Source organism: Thamnophis sirtalis, unplaced genomic scaffold (assembly GCF_051295495.1).
Source record: "Thamnophis sirtalis isolate CommonGarterSnake01/CBP01778 unplaced genomic scaffold, rThaSir2_p1.2 scaffold_9, whole genome shotgun sequence".
NCBI lineage: Eukaryota > Metazoa > Chordata > Lepidosauria > Squamata > Natricidae > Thamnophis > Thamnophis sirtalis.
The window spans coordinates 42,612,379-42,637,531 of NW_028261389.1; the positions used below are offsets into that span (position 1 = coordinate 42,612,379).

Consider the following 25,153-nt stretch of genomic DNA (forward strand, 5'->3'; position numbering starts at 1 on the left):
TTTTTAATTGAAATTGCGGTGTCAAGTGGCAAACCATAGATCCAATATTACTAAGACAGAACACAATAAATTAATTATAAATGTACGCAATTATAGAGAATTATAGATATAAACAAAAATGTAGTGTTAGTTAACCTAATGATGCTTTTGAATGTATTTGTATCCTATTTGATAGCAGTAGTAGTATTACGACATATAATCGTCTTGCTGTGCTTCCTAAGAAGCATTATAAATATAGAATCTCTGCTGTGCCACAGAGAAAACCAGCCCTATGGCCTAGTTTTCAGAAGTGTTTACTTCACACATGTCAAAATCAGGGGGTGGATGTTTCAGGTATTCAATATTTCAACCTAGTTTTAAAAGTGGAGACTAGATTAGTATAATTTCTTAGAAAAAAGCATTCAAACTGAACCTGTAATGAATATACCTTGATGATCAGAAAGGTTTGAAGTGCTGCTAGATTGATTCTGCTATGAATGCACAATTCTACAAAAATACTTACACATGTATTTATATGTATATGTAATCATATATGAATAAATATTGCAGTATGATGTAATGGAACATTTGAAAGCCACAAACAGCCAAAACGTGCCTTCTCCTCAGATAAAAATGGCTATTTTTTATTTCAGTATGTCTATATTTCATAATTATTCATTTCTATTTAGTTTATAAATCAAATAATAAATGGGATAGCAACCATAAACATACTAACAGTGCTGAAAAAATCAAAAGCCCTCTGACAATTGGTTAGGAAGTAAAACATATCTCATGTCCTAGGTACGATCAAGAAAACTAATCCAGGGTAAATACAAAATCTTGGAAACTGTAAAAGGAATGTCTCATTTTCATGTAATGAGTTAATTGAGATGGATAATTTGGGTGATTTGAAATGCTTCTTCCACTGTTTTTTTTTCCTACTGGGTTAAGTTTCTGTTTATAAATAAGCTGTGAACTGAGTCATCCACTGCCTTGATTGTTTATATCTACTCTCTGTTTCCCAGCCCCCCATTCCTTTCCCAGCCTCCCACAGTCTCTCACTGCATAGATGTTAGCCTGTGAAAGCTTGTGGGGAAAAGCTATGTTTTCATTGTTGTTTGAAAGGTGACTGAAGTCAAGATTGGCCACATCTTGGAGGGGAACAAATTCCAGAAAGCTGTCAAAAGCAATACAGAAGACTGTTTGGTCTTCTAACCCTTTTTACCTCCTGAATTGAGGGAAACAGAGCTCCTTTGAAGCAGAATGGATAGGCCCATAACAATAAACAGTGTTGTGTTAGGACTGAAAGAAAGTACCAACAACAACATGCCTTTCTAGGGCATAAGCTTTGCCTTTTTTTTTTTTTTTTTTTTTACAAACTGACAATTTCCCTGAAGCAGAAAGTTTAGAGGTTTAGAGGTTTATTTGCATTTGTAGGCCGCCCTTTTCCCTGAGGGGACTCAGGGCGGCGCACAGAAAACCAGGGAAGGGGGGATACAACGTTGAGACAATAACACATAATAAAATAATGAACAACATGCATACAACATTCGGGCGGGGTAGCAATCCTTATCCCCAGGCCTGACGGGCGAGCCAGTTCTTCAAGGCTGTGCGGAAGGCCTGGACGGTGGAGAGGGTACGAATCTCTACGGGGAGCTCGTTCCAAAGGGTCGGGGCCACTGCTGAAAAGGCCCTCCTCCTTGTAGTTGCCAGCCGACACTGGCTGGCCGATGGAATGCGGAGGAGGCCTAATCTATGAGATCGTATAGGTCGTAGGGAGGTAATTGGCAGAAGGCGGTCTCTCAGGTATCCAGATCCACTGCCATGTAGGGCTTTATGGGTGATCAATAGCACCTTGAAGCGCATCCGGAGATCGACAGGTAGCCAGCGCAGCTCGCGGAGGATAGGTGTAATGCGGGTGAATCGGGGTGCACCCGCAATCACTCGCGCGGCTGCGTTCTGTACTAGCTGAAGTCGCCGGATGCTCCTCAAGGGCAGCCCCATGTAGAGCACGTTGCAGTATTCCAGCCCAGAGGTCACAAGGGCCCGAGTGACTGTTGTGAGGGCCTCCCGATTCAGGTAGGGTCGCAACTGGCGCACCAGGCGTACCTGGGCGAATGCCCCCCTGGTCACAGCCGCTATATGTTGGTCGAATGACAGCTGTGGATCCAGGAGGACTCCCAAGTTGCGAACCCTCTCTGAGGGGTGTAAAATTTGACCCCCCAGCCTGAGTGTTGGATTATTGGCCAAATTTTTGGGAGGAAAACACAACAGCCACTCGGTCTTTTCTGGGTTGAGCACGAGCTTGTTAATCCTCATCCAGTCCATGACGGCTTCAAGCCCCCGGCCCATCACGTCAACCGCTTCATTGATTTGGCACGGGGCGGACAGATACAATTGAGTATCGTCCGCATATTGATGGTATCTGATCCCGTGCCTGCGGATGATCTCTCCCAGCGGTTTCATGTAGATGTTGAATAGTAGGGGGGATAAGACCGAACCCTGCGGCACCCCATATTTTAGGGGCCTTGGGGACGATCTCTGCCCTCCCACTAACACCGACTGCGACCTGTCCGAGAGGTAGGAGGAGAACCACCGTAACACGGTGCCTCCCACTCCCACCTCCCGCAGTCGTCGCAGAAGGATACCATGGTCGATGGTATCGAAAGCCGCTGAGAGGTCGAGGAGGACCAGGATGGAGGAATGTCCTTCATCTCTGGCTCTCCAAAGATCATCCATCAATGCGACCAAAGCGGTTTCTGTGCTGTAACCGGGTCTGAAGCCGGACTGGAAGGGGTCTAGATAGTTTACTTCTTTGTAAGATTCAGCCTATGAATTCTGTTGTCTGTCTTCATTTATTGGGCAATACATTTCCTGTCTGGACTGGTAAAGATAAAAGGATATGTAAAATATCTCACTAATGTTGTTGACAGCTAAAATCTAAGTTTACTTATAGCAAACTCATTTCACCCGTGAAAATGCAGAGTCCATGACAAACATATATTTTCCTCAATAGGTGAATATATTTTTCTTGTATAGTAGATTATGGAAGATAGCACTGTTCTCTTTTAAGTGGTTTATTTAATCCCTCCTCTTTTTCTCATTGCAAGATAAAGTAACAATTTCTAATAAAGATAGAGAATGAAGGGGTAATTAGACAGATTGATGGCACTGGATGAAGCCCACAGTTTGTAGATTTTTCTGCATGGCAACCTTAAGTTGCTTGATTCTGATCTCTGAATCTTCTAGAAATGAAGCAGACCTAAAAAAATCTTCTTTTTTTTTGCCAAATTTCAACTCCTTCCTCTGCTTCGTCCATGACAATGGTCTGAAGTGTTGGGTTCAGTTCCAAGTGGGGAAGAAGACACTGGAAACATGGAGGCTGCTTAGAAAAATGGTTTAATGGTGGACAGGACCACATGGCTTGAGGTCCTGGGGAAAAAGGTGATCACATGCTTCCAGGTGAAGAAGAAGAAGAGAGCGCGAGAGGAGGGGTTTGCTGGATTTTTAATACTTTGTTTGGCCCCACCTCTTTGTTTCTTGTTCCCGTGTAAGAAATGTATTCTGACTGGTTGTCAGACTCCCATGGGGCCATGCAGGGGCAACTCTCTAGCCTGTGTTTTGAGTCCCAAATTTAGTTAAGTTATCAGATGCCATGTGGTGAGTTGGGTAAAGGGCTAATGCCTTGATTCAATCACCTGGAGCTGAAGGGGAGGGGTCTTTGTTATGTAAATAGACTGGCTTGGGCTTCTTCGTGGCCCATTGACAAAAGGGGATGGGGTGGGCAGGAAGCTGCAGGAATTTACTTTGTGTTTAAAACGTGTTTCTCCCTTTTCAGATCCAGGAAAATATAATATTCTGCCTTTTCAATATTTCCTAGGATATTTCATTTTTCTAAGAGAGGAGTGGGTTTTAACTTCCTACAGAAGGATTTGCCTTTTTCTTTTTTTACCTCCGGAATTATAGGAAACAAGAGTTCCTTTCAAGCAGAATGGACAGGTCTATAAAAATACACAGCAATGATGTGATACTGGGAAAACTACCACTAAATTGCTTTATTTTTCATGGATCTCTCAGGATATGTGGTTTCCACTGATATACTTTATATAAGCCTCTCTGTTGATTTCCTTTCATACCTAATATCTTAGACCAACAGATCCTTAAAAAGAGGAAAAGAAAAACAGTATAGTTTTACATTGTTGTTGTCTCCTAAACTCAAAGGAGAAGCTGGCAGAATGGTTGTCTGCTAGAATTTCACCTAATCAGAGAAAAGTGCATAATTTTCATGTCTAATAATGAACTTGTAGAAAGAAGGAACAGAAGGAGGGAGCGAGGAATGTACTTTTACCATCCCTTGGACTACAAGGCAAAACTGAAGGACCTCTAGTCATTTTTACTGTTAAAAGGGAAAAAAAGCCCATCCTTTTGGTTCTTTAAGTGACTTGTGTGTGTTGTTTTTTAATGTCTAATTTTTCAGCAATCCCATAGTAAATATTCCAGGATTTTATTGGTTCAGCAGCCTGGTGATATTCCCATTACTGTGCAAAATGGCAAATTGAAGGAGTAAAGAAAATGGAATGAAAATGAAGAAGAAAGTATATTGCACTGACTGAGGCAGCAGCAGTCATACAAACAACCTATGAAGCATATCAGGTAAAGGTAGGCAAAGATTATATCCTCATGAGCTTGAAATGAATACAGGGTGAGGTTGTACATTGCTCCCCTTGAGAAACAGTTAATGGTCCATATTTGCAGTGCAGCAGACTGATTCTGTGAATCAGCCCTGAGATTTGACCATAAAAATCACAATGGTCTAAAGTTCCTGAGCCCAAATTCTCAGAGATTGTTCAGTTTTGGGGTTAAGATTCCAAGCATTGGAATTCTTGAATCCTAACTTTTCTGTTAATCTGCCTGCAGATCAGTGACGTGCGGTGAGTTTTATGGCTGGTGAGGCAGGTTTTTAGACTTATGGACTTCAACTCCCAGAATTCCACAGCCAGGCATGCTCAGTTCCTATTTAAAGCAACAGCATTTTTCCCCCTTGCAAAATAAGTTTTCCCATTCTTTTTCTTCTCCCTCCCCCACCTTCCTCCCTCTCTCCCTCTCTCCCCCCTCTCTCAAACAGACACACGCACACAGAGAACTTGGATCCCTCTCTCATTCACTCACTTTCAAACAAACAGAAACACAAACACAGAAGTTGGATTGAATATATTTTCCAAAGGCTTGAAAGCAGCTCCTCTGCCATACCCCCCATTCCCCTGCTGCCTTCCGATCGGAGCCTTTGATTGCCTTTTCAGTGAAGCTGGGCTTATATACTTTTATCCAGCTGTGTGTGTGTGTGTGTCTGTGTGGGTGTGTCTGTGTGTGTGTTTGAAAAGGCAATGTGGGTTCTGCATGCAATCAAACTTTTTGAATTCCTCCCCTCTCCCCACATACACACCTTTTCCAGCTGTTTCAGAGAGGATTTCAACTCTGCCCTCATGAAAGTCCAGAGCTCTGAATCAGACTGAGCTAGTTGCTCCCAGAGAACTCTAAAAAGCCTCTAAAAATGCCCTCTACAGGAGGCGAGAGAACACATCCCTCATCTGCATAAGGAATTTTTCACTTTTAAACCCTTGGTTAAGTCTTAAAAGGCGAAAAATTCCTTATGCAAAAGAGGCCCCTAGTTCTCTGGCCTCCTCCTATAGTTAACACTAAGCACTGTTCCAAGTCACTGTGACTTAGAATCTGGTAGCAACTACCTTGGCTTTAATTATTTTTAAAAAATTCTTTAAAATTCTTTCCTTTTCCTCATGACTGGTGAGGCCATGCCTCCCCTGCCTCTAGTGACTGCACGTCCCTGCTGCAGATAAATTTAATAAATTTAATTTGTTTATTGCCTTTTGCTGATTTTTTAATGCTGAAAAATGTGGCCATGACATGATTACTATTGAATGCTCTATGCAGGACTACCTTTGAAGACTATGCAGAAATAACAACTGGCGCAAAATATAGCTAATACAGACAATGCTCGACTTATGACCACAATTGAGCCTGAAATTTCCAATGGTAAGCAAGACAGCTATTAATTGAGTTTTGCCCCACTTTATGACCTTTCTTGCTACAGTTGCTAAGTGAATCACAGCAGTTATAATTACCAACATGGTTGTTAATTCACTTCCCCGTTGATTTTGTTTGCCAGTAAATTACAAAAGGTGATCACATGATCCAGGACACTGCAACGGTCATCTATACTGGTTGCCAAGTATTTAAATGTTGATCACATGACCATGGGGATGCTGCAACAATCGTGTGATAGATGATCAAAAGTCACTGTTTTCAGTGACATTACAACTTGGAACAGTCACTAAATGAATGGCTATAAGTTTAGTAATTAGCTTAAGAAATAAGAATCATATATTGCCTGTATTTGAAGAACTGCACTGTTAGCTTGTAGTCAGACACAATGGTTATTTTAATCTTTAAAGTTCTGGATAGATTGGGATTGAAACATATTAGTTGCAGGGGCAGTCTTCAAGGCGTTTCTTAAGATGCACTGGGAACATACACCTGAAAATTAGGCTTTTTAATTGAATTGAATATTTTGAATCCCAGTTTTCAGTCTAAATATGAATTCTCAGAGCAGTTCAGAGAAATAAATTATCCAAAGAACAGAAGAGATAGGAAAAGAAAAACATTTTCCTATACACATACATACATTATCTATTTATTTGCCTGAAGTAACTATCTATGAGTATCCCTAGTGCTGTGTAATGGAGTGAGCTCCTGTTACTTGTACCAACTTCTGCCAACCTAGCAGTTCGAAAGTAAATAAAAATTCAAGTACAACAATTGGAACCACCTTTGGTGGGAAAGTAACAGTGATCCGTGTGCCGTCGGCATTTAGTCATGCCGGCCATATGACCACGGAGACATCTTCAGACAGCGCTGGCTTTTTGGAATGGAGATGAGTACCGCCTGCTAGAGTCGGGAATGACTAGCACATATGCGTGAGGGGAACATTTACCTTTACCTTTAACTATCTATGATTGTTGGGGTAAGTTTAAATAGGATTGGAATATTTGTGAGGGGAAATGTTTATTTCTTTTTCTTGGTGTGGCCATTTTAGGATCTGATTCTATTCCAAAGCTGTTGCTTGCCCCAAGGTGAACATATTCTAATGCTTTGTTTTCTACACAGTTCTTAGGCCTTCTGATGCTTATATTTAGTTTTATTTCACAGCTTGGGTGCCTGAAAGCTGAGATGCTTGCTTATCACATAACAACAGTGTGATTAGCTTTCAGCTGAAGAAGAAAAATTGCAGTAGAGATAGTGCTCTTTTTTTCCTGGAGTTTAGACAAATTGATATTTACTCAAAGAATTAAAATGCAGCGTCACTTCCTGCAACTCCCCCCCCTTCCCATTCCATTAATGAAAGTGTAAAGCCATTTTGTTTTCTTTAAGACTAGCTCCAAAGAAATCTTTTGCCAAATGTTCATACAATAAAACTGCAGGAAAAGAAGCAAAAAAGCCCCACCACATTTTTAAAGTGATAAGCATTATTCTGTTAGCTGAAGTTAATCTGAGCGTGCTCCCTCCAAAACTTATTTTCATTGTTGTATTCACCGTTTAGATAGCTTGATTTGATTTGGTCTGAAGATATGATGGGACGAATGTGACAGCGGAGAATAAAAAACTGGAATATTTAGTTGTTCTCAATCTTTAAAATCTGCTGGCTATAAAAGTGCATTCATAGGCATGTGTTGTGACCCAGCAGGAGCTGTTGGAGCTGCCACCAGACTCCGACAGCGAGGAGCGCTATGAGTTGGCTTTGGAGGATGTGGAGGACCCTGGACAGGGTTCCAACTCCGAGCAACGTGCAGAGAGGCTGGTTGGCCACCAGGAGGCACCTGAGCCTAGGACCAGTGGGGAGGAGACAAGGGAGAGTGAGCCGGATGCCAGCAGTGAGTTGTTCCTGGATGCATGGCACCGAAGAGCTAATAGGCGTCAGAAACAGTTGCACAGTTACAGGAGGTAATTGCACCCAGCTGGTGGTCATTAGGCTCCTCTCCAGACTATAAAAAGACTGCTTGTGCACACACCCCTCTTGCAGAAGTCAACGCAGGAATCAATGTTGGAGAACATTATGGTGAGCTTGGCAGGCTGGATTGCTGCCACAGCTTATCTGTGCCTGTTTGCTGCCAAGAACCTGTCTGTCTGTTAATTAAATGCCGTAACTTATCTTTGGCTCGGAGTGTGTGTTGGTGTGGGACGGGTGGTGGTGGGTCAGAACAGGCATGTAACTACCTTTTACAAGTAAAAAGACAGAATATGAAATATATGACTTTTATTTGAATTAATAAAGTAATAGATAATGATATATTTATGTTTTTTTTAATGCTTTGCCTATCTCCAGTTATTGAGTTCGCTCTGCCAGTTGGCCTGGGGTTCCATTACATTGGGGATGGTAGATAGATTAACAACAGATCCCACCCCTTCCCCTTCTCATTATACTCCTTCCCCATCTTTTTAGCTAGGCTGATTTTTTAAAATACTATTGTATTATATTGATATCATTAGGTTTTATGCAGTTTTACTTTTTAACATTGTAATCTGCCCAGAGTTACAGTTTGATAAATATGGGTGACTAATAAATTTTATAAATAAATGTTTAAAAAATCATGTGGCATTCCACTTTAACCATTACCTAGGAACCAATCTTGCTAATACACAAACATAACTGTGCTATCCTTTATAACCTTGAGAGTTCCCCATATCATAAAAATATTGATCACAGTTCAAGGAATCATTTAAAAGTTGTGCTATGTAAGTGACATATCCGTTTCTTTGACAGCAAAGTAGGTTTTTAAGGAATGGCATTCTAGCACTCATTAATTTTGCTTCTCCCACTTCAAAAAATCTGGGAGCATTTTACATTTGGTAATTTTCACAGTACATCTTTGAACTGAAGGAAATCATGCTGTGATCTGATTCATGCATAACAGTAATCAGAGATTTATTTAGTCTAATTGTGTTTTGTTTGACCTCTGGAACCAACACCAGACAATAAACCTTGATTTATATTTTGTGGTGAATCCTAGTTAGAAACCACAGCATAAAGTTGATTTAAATATATTGCCTTTTTAAAAACTGTAGCCAGGTTATCTTTATTTGAACCTGGAATTCAGGTTTATATCTAATTTATTTTTGTGTTTCATTCAAGTCTTTCTACAGTCAGAGGAAGGAAAGGAAATTATAAAAGGAAGATGCTATAAAAAGAAAATGTTCATGTTCATGTGTTAAATTCTCTTGCTTTTACCTCCAGCTTTTTAATTTCCCCTTGTTTTTCTTGGCTATGAGGCAGAACAGGGGCAGAAATGGGATTTTGATCTTCAAACACCAAACTTGTCCATAAAAAGCAAATGATACCCACACCACACAAAATATAATCCCAATACAAATAGACATAAGAAACCAATTATAATCACAAATGCAAAAACATATATACAATTCACCAAAATATTACATAGATTTCTTTTAAAAAATACCATGCAATGTAAGCTCATTGAAAAGGAAGTCAGTGAACAAAACATGCAATATCTTTTTAAAAATAATTTGGAAAAACTCTCTCCCACTTTTTTTTCTTCCATTCACTTATGTCTGATTCTAGGATTAAACCTGATTAAGTCCTGCAGTTTTCTTGGCAAAGTTTTCCAGACCTGTTTTGCCATTGCTTCCTTCCTAGGGCTGAGAGAAAGTGAGTTGCCTAAAGTCAGTTAATTGGTTTTGTGTATAACATGGGATTAGAACTCAGGGCCTCCCAGTTTCTAGCTTTATACCTTAACCACTATACCATGCTAGCTCTCATCCACCACCAAAACCACAACAAATAAAAAGCCCATAGTTTTCTTCACAAGCATCAATCACATGGACAAAACTGTCTTTGTTGGTCTGAGATGTTTTTATATTGCAGATATATCACCACTAGGTAACATCATCAATAAAGGAGTTTTGAAGAAATAAGGTTGATTGGTTGGCAGGATTATATATACTTTTTTCTTGCTTACTTTACTTGTGCTTGCTTGGGATGGTCCTGTGGTTAAGGTATAATTTTGCATAGTTTTATTCAAATTGTTGGCAAACAATTTATTTAATATGCCAAAATCAAATTAGAATAACTGTAATCATGCCAACCCTAAATTATACAGTACATGCTTACTACCACTACACATCAGTCTATTATTGCTAGCACATTGGACACCATTAGAATACAAATAGAAAAAAAGGAGAAACTTTGCAACAGGACTGATATTAATTTGTTCTACAAATCTTAAAAATCTGCAAAGTAGGACTATGTGTAAATACGTTTCAAATGAGAAACAACAACTTTTCAGAAATATTATGGCTTAAGGTTGACTGGACCTTCCATCCTTCCAAGGTTGGTAAAATGAGGACCCAGATTGTTGGGGGCAATGTGCTAACTCTTTAAACCACTTAGAGTGGGCTGTAAAGCACTATAAATCAGTATATAAGTATATATTGCTATTGCTAAGTGCTATTGCTATCAAATAAGAGTCATTTACATTTTTATTTTATGATGCAATTTCAACTTGCTTTCATGTCTCTTATTCCTCTCAGACTTAAAACTATTTTGGAAAAAAAATGTCTTCTTAAAGTAAACCTTCCCTTTGCAAAAACCTTTCTAGACAATACGGTATTCCAGAATGAACCATTTGGAAAAGATATACTTTACATTTGAAAGACAGCCCATAAGATACAGTACTTTTTGGGAGCATACAAATAAATAATACTCATGCAGTTAAGTGTGATTTTCATTTAATACATTCAAAACATCTTAAAGCAGTGTATATATTCTTTTAAAAGAATTAAATTATTAAAATATAAAGCATATATTTGCAAAATTTAAATACTAAGATATAATATCAATGGATTTTTAAATGTGAACTGAAAATATATTGTGAAGACAGCGTACCACAGGCTACTAAAATGCAGGGCAAAGGTCTTTTCAGAAAATGAACATGCTTCAAATATTTCCAAAGGACATAAACAATACATTTTAGAGGGAAAATGGAGAGTACACCAGCTAGTCCTTTTATTGCTCTTGTTATTTTCTATACATACATAGAGAAATTCTATGCATATTGTTGCTCCCTACATAATTTACATTCATGTTTGTATTATGACTTTCTTGGTGGTAGTATTTTCAAGTCAGTTTAACTTCTATTGACTGCACAATTTTTTGCAATTTTCGTGGCAAACGTTTTGTTCATAGTTTGTCATTGTCTCCTTCCTTGTCTTGAGAGAAGATGACTGACCCATAATCACCCAGCTAGCTATGAATCTAAGACAGCATCAAAGCTAACAGTCTCCTACTGTTTACTGTGACTTTAACAACTACACCAGATTGATAATATTGTATTATATGACTTAATAGCCAGCCATTAATATCCCAGCCTACATATTTTTAGCTATACTGTTTACACACAACAGCCACCATATAACAGCCCAATGCACACAGAGAAGTTCTTTGAGGATGGGCTCCAGCATGAGTCCAAAAGTGGAAGACAAAGCTTCTGGTCCTGGTAACCAACCCAGATTGGATCCTACAACTTTACCCTGGGACACATATACCGGTATTCACCTTCATTCATGAGATATATGTCTGCACTCTGTTGGTTCAAGCCTGGCTCCCCAAGATGGATTGAGGTCCTGTCACTCGTTCCCTCGCTGCTGTCCACCTAGTAGTTCAAAATCATATTGTGAGTAGATAAATGGGTACTACTTCAATAGGAAAAACCTAGTTGTTTTTATGTGTGCAAGAGAGCAGAGGCTGGCACTGGACCTAGCCAGATGCAAGGCAACGTGACGTGTTTATGTGTGCAAGAGGCAAGGTGAGACTGGCAGAGGAACTAGAACAGTCAGCAACCAGAGTGCTGCTAGTTAGCTGATGTAAAGCTAATCTGCCCCCTGCAGTGCACCAAGGCATGCAAGTGCTGAACAGAATGAACTAGCAATTTAGGCTCTCAGGATTGCATTGTGTCTAGCATTTGTAGATTTCTCTGACATTGTATGCCATACATTAAATAAATAATAATTGATTTCAATGGGACTATATAGTATGAGCAATAGCCTAGAACAGAACTGCTATCTCTTACCTATTTTTTCTACCAGGAAGATCTGTATACTGCATGTATGGGAATATAACATGGATCAATTCAGTTGTCATGTATCAATTTAATTTTGGAATTCAACATTACAGTTTAATGCATCCACCTACTTCATTTATTATTCTACCTATATATTCTGAACTCCAGAATCGCCACATAATGTTTTACTATTAACTTCCACATCCATCAGACAACTGGATTGATTGAGGAAGATCCAGACAATTTGCAAGCAGCTAAATTTATATGGTAAATTATTTGAGAATAAAAAAAAATCTGACAGTTAAGATTACATTAAAAACAAGCCTGGAAATAAGTTGATCTTGACTCCCAAGCTTTCGGACCTCAGCATGAATTGGTCATTTCTGATGAATAAATGCATTTGCAAAGATCACCTTTTCAAAGCTTAATTACTTATTTTATTTATTTATTTTGTTAAGGTCTCCCAATTCCAAAAAGATTCTGGACGGCTTAGAAAATGCCATATTTTGAATCTGTGTGCATGGGTATGCATGTATTTGCTTGCCCTTTATTCAAAGCCTTCAATTCCATTTTTCATATTTGGGAATAAAATATAATATCCGCATTGTATAAAATGTCTGTGGAGTTAATACAATATCAAAACATAAAGCTACTGAGTTTCAGAGAAAAAGAAAATTTATCAAATCTGATATTATATTTATGTTATTTTTCTTATCCAAAGTGACTCATTGTTTAAAAAAGAAATGATCTACTTTTCGTATCTGAACTTAAAAATAACTGGTACAAGCGTTTCAAAATAGTAACTACTCTGTCCTTAACAATAAGCCAAATGTCATCCACTGCTTTAATATGCACTGCTTAAGTTCTTATTGTATGCTAACCTAGTTGGCTACTAATCCAGTGATAATTCTGTTAGCGCACAATCTTATTAACCCGGTCAAGAGCTATCATTTTGGAGAATACAAATAGTCTGAGTCTTATGATTTCCACTTCTCTACACTTCTACCTGATTTTTGAATACTCACAACATGAGGTTACTTAGATTCAAAATTGCTTTGGTACATTTTGGGACTAAAAGTGACCTCTCATATTCCAGTACTGACTAGACTAGGAGAATGCATACTGATGTTTTAGATAAATGGCCTAGTTACATGTTATATGAATATATTTGCTGTAGTCACTGAATTTTATAATCCAGTATACTATTGCCAGTTTTATAATGCTGTAACTGTTTTGTTATTATTATTCTCCATTGGTAATAATTATTAATGGCTACTGAAAGAAGTGAACTGGCAAAAAGAAATTGCAATTCCAGCAGCATGATTTGTTTTAAGCCTGCCATTTGGATGATAGCTTTCTGTTATAGGACTTTGTATGAGAAAAAAAGTCATCTCTAAGCATTGACTTCTTAGGGAGAAAGATAGATGTTTTCAGAATCAACCAAACTTGTTTGTGCTCAGGAAAGTTTCCATATCAAAGAAATGGACCTAGTGCTACGCATTTATTCAGCAAATGTGATTTGAATTCAGCAGGAGCTAATGTTAAAGGGTGTGCTCTAAAAATAAGCATAAACATAAACCAAGTGCTGAAAGAATGTTAAGTAATACAGTGGCATAATATTTCATTTAAAAGTAAAAACATCATAATATAGTTATCTTGGCTGTAGAATATTAACTAACCCAGCTGCAATGAATATTAAGAGACATTCATTTTATCTGAAGAAAAAAAATATGTTAAAAATATTAAAGACAGAAAAACCTCACTTTACCAAAACTATTTTGGAAGGAGAGGGAAACAAGAAAGGGAGGAAGGTGGAAGTTCCTTTTTGTCTCTCAAACATAGAAAACTCATGTAACTAATAACAGGACTGTGAGAAACAGACACAGGGACAGCATATTGGTGATAGAGGTGACATACAAATTTAATAAATAAAATATGAAGAGTTTTGGCCATTTGCTCTAATGGTCAAAATAGGTGCAAAAAGAGGATGCAATTGCCAACCTTCTCTAAACATTGTAAATGAATACATGGAAAGGGTTTGAGGGGTTGGTGGGGAGCAGGCAGTAGGGTAGAGCTGGAAAGTCTGTGGTACTAATTTTTCTTAAAGTCAGCTTTGATACCCATCTAAAAGGTGCGTGCTATAAAGGCTATCAACCATGTGTAAAAGCCAACAAACAATTTCCACATTTAAACATATAATCACAGGGCTGGAAGGACCTTGGAATTTCATACTCCAAAACTTGCTGGAATGTCTTTCTACTCTATGCAGATGATGCAGCAATACTTTCAAGAATGCCAACAGTTGGCCTTAAAAGAACTCTGACCCCATTAGCATAGCACTGGGAGGAAGAGGAGGTAAAACTTATTGTAATTTGATAGATTAAATCTTCCATATATTAACTTTTTTTGTTCTACTATACCATTTATTATATTTATTAATTATGAAATTTATTGTCACCTATTTGTATTCAACGACTCTGGGCAGTTACAATATTTATATATATTTCATATGCCTACTGTTCCTTTTAGCTTTTTTCTTTTAATATATAATTTTAGTTTTTATATTTTTATAGCTTTTATCATTTTTAGATTTCCATTTTCACTCTTGATTTTTATGATTTTTAAAATTACTATACCCTACCTTTTTATGCTGGACACTGACCATAAAAAATATTTAATTTGATTTATGTCTTAAATTCTGAACGTTCATAAACATAATCTTAAGATTGCTAAATATCACCAGCATTTATAACACAGTGTTACACTGAAGATCTATACTTAAAAATTACAGGGATGGAAGTCATGCAAGCTCTTGTAAATAGACACATAACATAATGCAATATTGGTATTTCTCTGCACTGGCAATTTATTTATTTATTTATTTATTTATTTATTTATTTATTTATTTATTTATTTATTTATTTATTTGACTTATATACCGCTTCATAGGGCTTTCAGCCCTCTCTAAGCGATTTACAAATTTTTTAGCAAATTGAGTCAGCAACTTAAGGAAGATGGGCTGTATACACCATTCTGAGAGCTTCTACATATCCTTTCTTGAGACTGCTAAGTTACAGGACCTTTGTGAATCCTAAAACTAACGCACTCAGAGGTGGGTTGCTAATCATTTTATTACCGGTTTGCGCACAGACATGCAATGCTTCCGCCCAGAAGCATCTGGGCGGATGAGTGGAGCCTCCCACTGCCACTACTACCAGTTCGGCTGATCCGGGCCAAACCGGCAGCAACCCACTTCTGAATGTACTATATACTTAACTAAAGGATGTACATCTCTAAGTTCACTTCCTGGTTGAGTGTTTGAATCCTATAGAACTCATATCTGACTATTCATGTCTGGAAAACGCTATTAAAGGAGGAAACTGGCAATATATTTATCAAATTTATATAGCTACCCATCCCACCAAAAATAACCCTAAGAAACTTTAATAACTATAGCTCAATATAAAAAAAGAAATCATCATAAAAATAATAATTTTAAAAATATAGACAATCATTAGTAATTTTTTTTAAAAAAATCACTAAAAATTAGATTTACCAATCCCAAGAAAGAGAGAAGTCATGCAGTGCCTCCTGGTGGTTAATGTAGCTGGAACATTAGATATGCAATTGACATCCATTAGACAAGCTGAACGTATCTAGAATATAAAGCAATGATCAATAAAAAATAAAGTATATCAAAGAATAATACTAATAAATCATAGAAGAGTTAAATTCTGTTAGAGGTATGGACAAATAAGAGCAATACAGAAATAGAGGACTATATATAGTTTATGCTGTATCATTCAATCTTCTATGATGTCTTTGTAAATGAAGCAAATTTATTTATTTATTTATTTATTTATTTATTTATTTATTTATTTATTTATTTATTTATTATTTGCCATCTCCCTATACAGTGGTGACTCTTTATAATGTGTCCTGTATGATTTGATAAGAACAGTCCATTCATATAGGAGACAGTGGTACTCATACAAAAGGTCTTATGAAAATGAGTAAAAAAAAATCATGCCACCTTTGGTCCAATATTAGTGAATGAGAATTTGTATATGAATACTGTTGTAGCCACGTAAGTCCTCGGACTTATGAATGACAGCTCGGCGGCAGCCAGGCGCGTCTTAGCCAATCGGACGCGCCTGCCGGTTGCCGGGCTGTCATATGCGAGTCCATTGGCTAAACTATCTGACAGCCGAGTATAAAAGGCTGTCAGACGAGGGAGAGGTGCCGGTCTACTCACAGTTGATGTTCATTACGTTCTTGCTCGAATAAACGGTTCAAGGTTACCTCAGACGCCTCCTAGTCATTTCTACCGCCGATCTAACAAATACAGATAATCTTGTTGGGAGAATGTGGGTGCCTGGATGTTCAAGATACACCAAGAGATAATGTTGAAAACAAGCAAAAGGGGGTTAAATGTGGATAATATAGGAAGGGGAATCATTGGGACATTTCAGGCTGAGAAGTAACTGCCTTCTCCCAAAATATCAGAAAGCAATTTTCAAATCATTCCCCCCCCCGCACACCATCACTCTGCTAAACAAATAATTCCCTCAACACTGTCAAACTACTTACTAAGTCTGCAGTACTATTACTATTAATCTGCTCATCATTCCTATCACCCATCTGCTCCCACTTATGACTGTATGACTATAACTTTGTTGCTTGTATCCTTATGATTTATATTGATTGTTTCCTAGTATGATTTGATTGCTTATTTGTATCCTATGACTATCATTAAGTGTTGTAGCTTATGATTTGTGATGAATGTATCTTTTCTTTTATGTACACTGAGAGCATATGCACTAAAGACAAATTCCTCGTGTGTCCAATCACTTGGCTAATAAAGAACTCTTATTCTATTCTATTTTCTTGCTAAGGAGAGTATATGTATGTTCACCCATAAGCATCTATCCTTTAAAAAAAAAGAAATGTGTTGTTTTTAAGATCATTTTCAACTAGGCTGTCTGGGTAGTTTTATGTGTTATAGCTTTTTTTAAATGGTTTTGGTTTTGTGGGCCTCCAGAACTCTACTGGGGTTAGGCAGCTATAAGAAATTTGAATAAGTAAAGAAATACCCACAATGGCACCAAGAGGATGAAACCTGTAATACCACAATGCAAATTCTGCCATTTTGCACTTGTGTTGCAATATTGGACATAAATATATAATAGGAAGACTTTGCATCATAACAAATCCTTGTCCCTTGTTGTCACTGTTTGGGCACTTATATGACTGTAGAATATCAGCAGACAAGCTCAAACTGAGGGACACTCTTTTTCTTTAGTTTTTGGAACTGTCTAAATATTTTAGGATGTTTAAAAAGTAAAGAAACTAGCTACCGTATTTTTCAGAATACAGTATATATTCAGAAATAGGATCAGGTTAACTTAAATTTAGTGCAAATTTCCATTTTCAAGAGAAGCCTGGATGTCTTTTCTTATTTGCTCCAATTTTGAAGTTCTTTTAAGACTACCAGATCGAAGTTGCAAAAACCCAGATGTCCACTAGATAGCAGCAAAGAATCACAATTTTCTATGGTATTTCAATTTTTGTAGCCCGATTTATAAAAAAAACCCTTGTCAATGTCTGGTATCAAAGACTGTATTTGTTTTTTGCAGTTTAAGCAACATGCAGAGTCAGAGACCTTCTCTCCCAAAAGAACACCAGTATTTCTTTAAAATAAATCCCTTCAAGGCTGACTTCAGCAAGTAATATAAGTTATCAAACACATCAGCTGCACAAAATCTTTATGTAACCCAGAGTAGGCAGAAATCTGAAAGCCTGGAAAATAACAACATAAACAACTATCACTACTGTTATCTTAACACTACCAGAACTGTGGTATTAGATTATTATTTTTTAAACTATCAACAGTTTCAATATATCACTTGTGATTTTTTTTCTTTTGAAGACACTGCTATTTAAATCTTTCTTCCTTTGGTTGGGATAATTGAACTCTGTCCATTTAGTTATTCCATGGAGGTTTTAGGATCAATGACTTCATATAACAACTGACAATTAAGTAAATGCATTGACTCAAATTTTAATTTTACAATATTCTAGTTAATAATGTCCATTAAAATATCCATTAAAAGTCAGTTTTGCTATATCAACAGGAAATGGAGTAGAATGCCAATGGAATGCTTCCATTATGATAATGTTAGGCGACAACTAACTAATCTCTTAAATGGATGTTGTTATTAAGAAGAGTAATGCATTTTTAATTTAAGAACAAGATTTCATTGATGAGTAGAGATACAATTATGTAAAGCACAGAACTATTTAGTGACAGCCAATGTCAGAGCATTTCTCTTATCTATGGTAATTTTGAGTATCTTCTAAAAATTCTTTTTGTTAGAGAAAATAAATTATATCATGTGATATTTTAAAATGTATGTGCTGCCAGTATGTAGTGATCTATCTGCATTTATACAAATCAATTTAAAATTAATTCTGCATTTATTTCTCCCAAACAAAAAATCATGCACAAATCACACACCTTTTTTCTCTCATCATACATACATACATACATACATACATGCATACACACACACACACACACACACACATCTATGTAGGTAAAGGTTCCACTCGCACATATGTGCTAGTCGTTCCCAACTCTATGGGGTGGTGCTTGTCTCTGTTGAAGAGCCAGCATTGTCCGAAAATGTATCTGTGGTCATGTGATTGGCATAACTAAATGCCGAAGGCGCACAGAACGCTGTTACCTTCCCACCAAAAGTGGTCCCCAGTGGTAAAATTCAAATGTTTTCCACCGGTTCTGTGGACATCGCTTGGTGGGTGTGGCAGGGAAAGGATACTAAAAAATCTCCATTCCCACCCCACTGAGGCCAGCCAGAGGTGGCATTTGCCGACTCTCCAAACTACTCAAAATTTCCGCTACCAGTTTTCCAGAATCTGTCAGAACCTGCTGGATTTCACTTCTGGTGGTCCCTATTTTCTACTTGCATTTTTACATGCTTTCGAACTGCTAAGTTGGCAGAAGCTGGGACAAGTAATGGGATCTTACTCCATCGCATGGCACTAGGAATTTGAACCACCGAACTGCCGACCTTTCTGATCGACAAACTCATCGTCTTAGCCAGTGAGCCACCACGTCCATGTAACATACATATATACATACATACATATACATACATACATACATACATACATACATACATAATGAAGATGGTCCCCAATCATCTTTTTGATTCCCTCCTTCTTCTGCCATTGCTGGTTTTCCCCATCCTCACCATTTCAAGATTTAGAAAAGATGTGAACCAATTTCAATGATTTATTAAAATGTTTTATTTTAAAATAATGTGTAAGGTAGAATTGTCTTGCTGAATAAGTGAGAATCTCACTCTTAATTTAAAAATTGCTGCTCACTATTACTGTCAGAATAATCTGCAGAGAAAATATAAGGAAGAAATTAATGCACATTGTTGATTCTTTACTAAAAACAGGGCTTAAATTGCTTTATAAGATCATGTTTCCTTATATTTGTCCTTTTGTGTTGTGATCAAAGGGCTGCACAGGAAGATTTGAGTTTGATGATTATTTAAGCTGAGAGAGAGAGAGAGAGAGAGGGAGGGAGGGAGGGAGATAGCTTCCATTATGCATCCTGATTTGGAAGTTGCACATTTCTAAATATAACAGGTTCTCATCTGGCAATCCCCTGGAGCTTTTGGTATGTTCCAGTCAATGCACAACTGTGTCTGCAGCAGCAAACTCTGAAAAGGAACCAACTGCTAAAGTAACAATATGCACATGTGACAGATGTTCTAATATTAGCTGGCCATTTTATTACAAGCTGGAAAGCAAAGAAAGTTACAGATACAGGTATCAAGGGCTAATACACAACATAAGTCTTTATTTATTTAGTAATATTATATTTATATTTAAAATTTATATTTTATTTAGTTATTTATTAGAAACTTGATATGGCTGCTGATCCACTCACAATGTATCTAGGCGGCTTACAAAGAATACAAACACAACATAAAAAAATAAAAATAAAAACCACAATAACTCCCCCCCTGCCCTCCGTGACAACATATAATCGTATCAGCCATTTGATGTTTCAAGCTTACAGTAAATAAAATCTTGGGTTGGTTGCTTACCTTTATGGAAACAGTCTAGATTTTTTAAAAGCAATGCATGTTATTCATTCAGCAAAACAACCTTTCCAGAACATAGATGAGCTCTTCAAATCATAATTTGGATGAGTGGATGGATGTAAGGAAAGAGAGAGGGGGGGGACCCAGGGGAGGGAGGGAGGGAGGGAGGGAGGGAGGGAGAGAGAGAGAGAGAGAGAGAGAGAGAGAGAGAAAGAGAGAAAGAGAAAGAGAATGTAGAATTATTGATAAATAATTATCTATTTTTGGCAAAGCTTTCTTTTCATTTCCTGAGTGCTAAACACTACAGTCCAACTTATATTTTGTTTTCCTAACACATCCTATTAGTGCATAATGTTCAGCCAAATCTTCCCACCTCTTAAAATCCTGTATCTCTCATCTCCCACAAAAAAGATCCTGCTTTGTTCATGTGGATTTAGATTGGTCTTGTACAACATGTCAAGTTGTTTCGTGTTCCTTTGGCCTAGCTCCCTAAAATATTTTTTTCAGCATAGTGATTTAGTGTAATAGATAAAGTATGACTCAATATATCGTGATACTTTTTGAGGACAGAAATTGATGCAGAAGTAGAGTGAATACTGTCAAAATGAAGGAGATTTAGGTGAGTATTTTTCTTTTATCCCATATTTTGGATTTGTTTGACTTACCATGTCTTAATCTATTTCTGTGTAATGCATAATGTGGCCTATACAGAAAAAGAATAACATGATGAGTATGTATTGTAGTGTATATGTATGTATTAATTGATAATGCCACATGTCTATATATATCAACATCATTATCATTTCTCTATTCTATTCTACTCTACTCTATCATCTATCTATCTATCTATCTATCATTTCATCATCATCATCATCATCATCTCAGCCATTGTCTATACACTGCAGGATGAAGGCCTCTTGCACATGTTTCCAACTAATGAGCTTTCTTTTGCCAGTTGAGCATACAATACTTGCTGATGTCATCAATCCATCTTGTTTTGGATCTCTTTCATGAATACTTTTTATCAAGTGGGATCCATTCTATGACTGCCTTGGTCCACCCGCCATCAGTTCTTCTTGCTATGTGACCAGCCCATTTCCATTTCATTCTTTTACTCTCTTGATGATATTGTATGCTTTCTCTAATTCATATCATTTTAGAAATCATTTTTATCACAAATTACAAAAAGTGTGCTATCCCATTCAATATTCCAGTGACATCAATTTAATATTACTTTTATATCTTTTCATACACATTACTGATGTATGTTTCTGACATTGCAATTCTCATCAATTGTAAAAGCCTGTACATTGTGCAACTGCACAGAATAAGGATAAAATGGAACCTCCACAAAAATGAAGCATAAGACAACACAAGACCAGAAGTAGAGTCCCCAGCACTAAGATGAACTGAATCATAGCAATTGGTCAGTAAAAGAAACCATTTATTGGCAGCATTTAAAAAGCAATGAACTGTAAAATTCATCTAAGAGGAAGGATGAAGTAAGTGAACTAAGCAGTGGATCTTTAATGTGGTATTAATGGGGTAGAAACTAGTAGGAGACAATTGCTTAGTGATGCATAGTGATTCAACTAGTCTCAGGTGGAATACTATAATATTATTCCTGCTTATTGTAGCTGACTATGTACGTGAATTTTAGTCAGTTGAATTCTTGAATTTTTATTTTCATTTACCAGTAAAAATCTTAAGAGCATTTTAAAATCAGCAGCTAATTATCTGTTATAAAATGCGAACATAGGGAAAAAAAACTGAAGAAAGAAAGAAAATGTTAGACCCTAAGAAATAATTGGACTTTAAAAAGTGGAGAAGAACTTTTAAAATATTTATCATAGTATTTTTCTTTAAAATGTTTAACTGGTGCCTTTTAAAACATAAATTTCCATAATGCTTTTGCAAGCCCATTTATTGTTATGAAATAGATATTGAAGGAAAAGAGGGTCCTATTCACCTTTATCTCATAACAAAAACACTGGAATCAAGATGGATGAGGACAAGACTGCCTCTTGAAGTTCTGATGTTACTTGAGAAGCAGAAATAGGCGTGGGGGTAACAGATGGCTAGAAGTACAGATCTGCTGCATTAATAAGCTTTGGAATGTCAACCAGATGGTGGAAAAGCCAGTAGTCATCTCCCATTCCATAAACATTTTAAGACACCAAAGAACTTCAAATGGACCTGTCTCTGTACCACAAACATCATTTTATACAAACTGTTTTATACTTTTATTTGCAGCTATCATTTAAAAGGGAAGATATGACTTTTGTGCCAGGAAGTTGTGATTTCATCCCACAAGAGATAAGGCATTTATTCTGACTCTAATTTGGTATAAGGTTAGAAAATCCAAGTTTGTGCCAGGCTTTTCATTTTAGACTTAAAAATAGGTTTAGTCCACATAATTGCTTCCACCTCCCATTCCCATTAACTTCAAGGAACATAAGAGTGTTTTGGGACATCTTATTTTCTGCTTAAAAGCATAGAAAGGGACCAATAGCTTTGAGTCCCCTACTCTGATTCTGAACAGTTTCAAAAAGGATTTTGATGCAGCCTCTGGATGACTCTTTTTGTAGTTCTGCTTTAAGAAATAGGAATCAGCAAAATAAAAGTCATATATCTTCAGTCTGTAAATCAACAGATTCACCATAAAAATAGTCAAGATGAAACAACTCCCTTGCAATGATGAGTGTCTTTCAGTCTTATCTCATTCAACATCTATACAAAATTGTTTTAGATATTCATCACAGGAGAATAGGGCTGAGATACAATTGTCAACTGAAACAGAAGGTCTTAAAGCAACTTCCACCTCACTCAAATCACTGAACTACTGCTACAAAATGTAATCTTTTTGGCTATTTAAAAGCTGTCTTTTAAATAAAGGGAGAAAGTCCTGTTATCTTTGCAATTCCCCTATAAAAAACATAAAACTCTCACTTTGGTGAACAGATGAATGTCACCGCACCAAATACTATTAATTTATTAATCCAAGTTGTTCTGAACTCAAGAGAAACCCATGAAAAAAGTCCAGAGTTTTCAAGATGAAGTTAGATACTGGTAAGGCCTTCTACTCATAGTACAGAAAATGGGACTGAATGAGTAAGTAGAATATCCTAACCTGTTTCCCTGAAAATAAGACCTCCTCGGATAATAAGCTCTCCTCCAAAATATTGCAACACAGCAGCAGCCATGAAGTGACCACCCTCACCACCTCCCGCACCTCAAACATAATAAGACCTTCCCAAAAATAAGGCCAAATTCTTATTTCGGGGGTTAAAAAAAATAAAATCCTGTCTTATATTCGGGGAAACACGGCAATATGAGATATCTTCCCATTTAAAGTTTATGTGAATAATGTTTAGGCTAACTGAAGTATTTACTGAAGGGACAGAGTTAAATTTTTTATCTTTTCAATCTCTTGATGTGTTATCCAAAGGAAATCTGCAGTGCTGTTGGTATTTTGTAATAATGGTAAGGGTTATAAACTTTACATTCTGAATTTATGCAGATATCCCAATGGATTCTACATCAGAAAATTGGATATTTATTGGAGTATATTAAATTTTAAACATTTGGAACTATCCCTGCAAGTGAAGCTGAGAACAGGCTGGCATGCAGCTGTATTTGAAACAGGACTACAGACAGCACACAAATATATATTCTATGAATTGAATACACTTTTTCCAATCATTTTGGGGGTTTTTTTGTTCCTTTTTACAATAACATTGTTATTGTAGCAAATGGGAATGAAGGAAAGCATACAATATTTTGAAAAATTTTGCTCCCTGCAAAATATATCTTCTCCTGTCTTTTGTGATTTTTGAAAGACTCTAAATTATCTGTAAGTGGGATTAAAAAATGGCATTTTTACTGGAAGTGGCACTTTCACTGGGAAATGTACCCAGCACCAGTGTTCTGCCTTGTTAAGTGAAGTATAAATACATATTATTTGAGCATAAATATACAGATCTGAACAAATAGTTCACAGTTTAAAACAGGTGAACCATTATAGCAAGCTATAAAGTCTTGTGTATTTTATTGAAAGTAAGTAATTGATGAAGACCAACAAAATGAACAAAAAAAAATGCTTATATAGACAGAGAGAGGTATGGGCTTCATATGGAGCTTAAAATATATATGCTGCAAGAGAGGAAGCACCCTTGAATATGTTATAAATAAATATTAGCAAAATGATAAAATGCTCAGGGATTAGTTGAATGTTAAGGGAAAATTTGTGGAGAAAAAGCAAATTTATGATAATACAATTATAATAACTTGATATAAACCAAACATTGTAAGCATTTATAACATTTTATAAGCAATATAAATGGGCTGCTTTGTCATAGTATAGCAACAGTAAGATTCCCTTTAGGCCTATTGTAATATTAACTGTGTTCTAGATTTAAAATAACAAATAGAAAGACAAGAAAAATGAGAAACTAAAATACAGAAGGTTTCAATGTATAAAATATATTTTTATTGCCATATCTGTTAGTTAAAAATCTGTTTAAAGTTTTCTTCTTTCCTTTTACTGAAGAAGTGATGGCTTAGGACCAAAAGATGAAAATGCATAGAGACAACCAGATCTCTTCTCCTGGAAGTTAACACAAAAGGGTTGTCTAGTGCAGTGTTTTTCAAATGGGACCGTTTTAGGATCTGTGGACTTCAAAGGCACATTCTTCAATACTGTTAAATATTAGTTAATTATTCTTGCTGTCAGTAACACCCTCTGGCTCTCTGATTGGCTGAGAGCTCCAGAGGGTGTTGCCGACGTGATGTTACTGTTGATTGGCCGAGGGACTGACGTCAGCGGTTGCTGTCTCGTCCCCGGCCAGTGATTGGTTAAAAAAGAATATAAATACCTTGGCGCGA

At 36.8% G+C, this 25,153-nt stretch overlaps 1 long non-coding RNA gene across 2 annotated transcripts; it reads left to right on the forward strand.

Moving 5' to 3' along the window:
- Positions 1-3,959: 3,959 nt before the first annotated feature.
- Positions 3,960-8,368, forward strand: LOC148044100 (uncharacterized). Of its 2 annotated transcripts, none has more exons than XR_015697654.1 (3): positions 3,960-4,638; positions 5,929-6,030; positions 7,736-8,368. It is a non-coding gene; the product is annotated as an uncharacterized LOC148044100 (long non-coding RNA). The 2 variants fall into 2 exon arrangements; XR_015697655.1 differs by having other exon boundaries at positions 3,960-4,632.
- Positions 8,369-25,153: the final 16,785 nt, after the last annotated feature.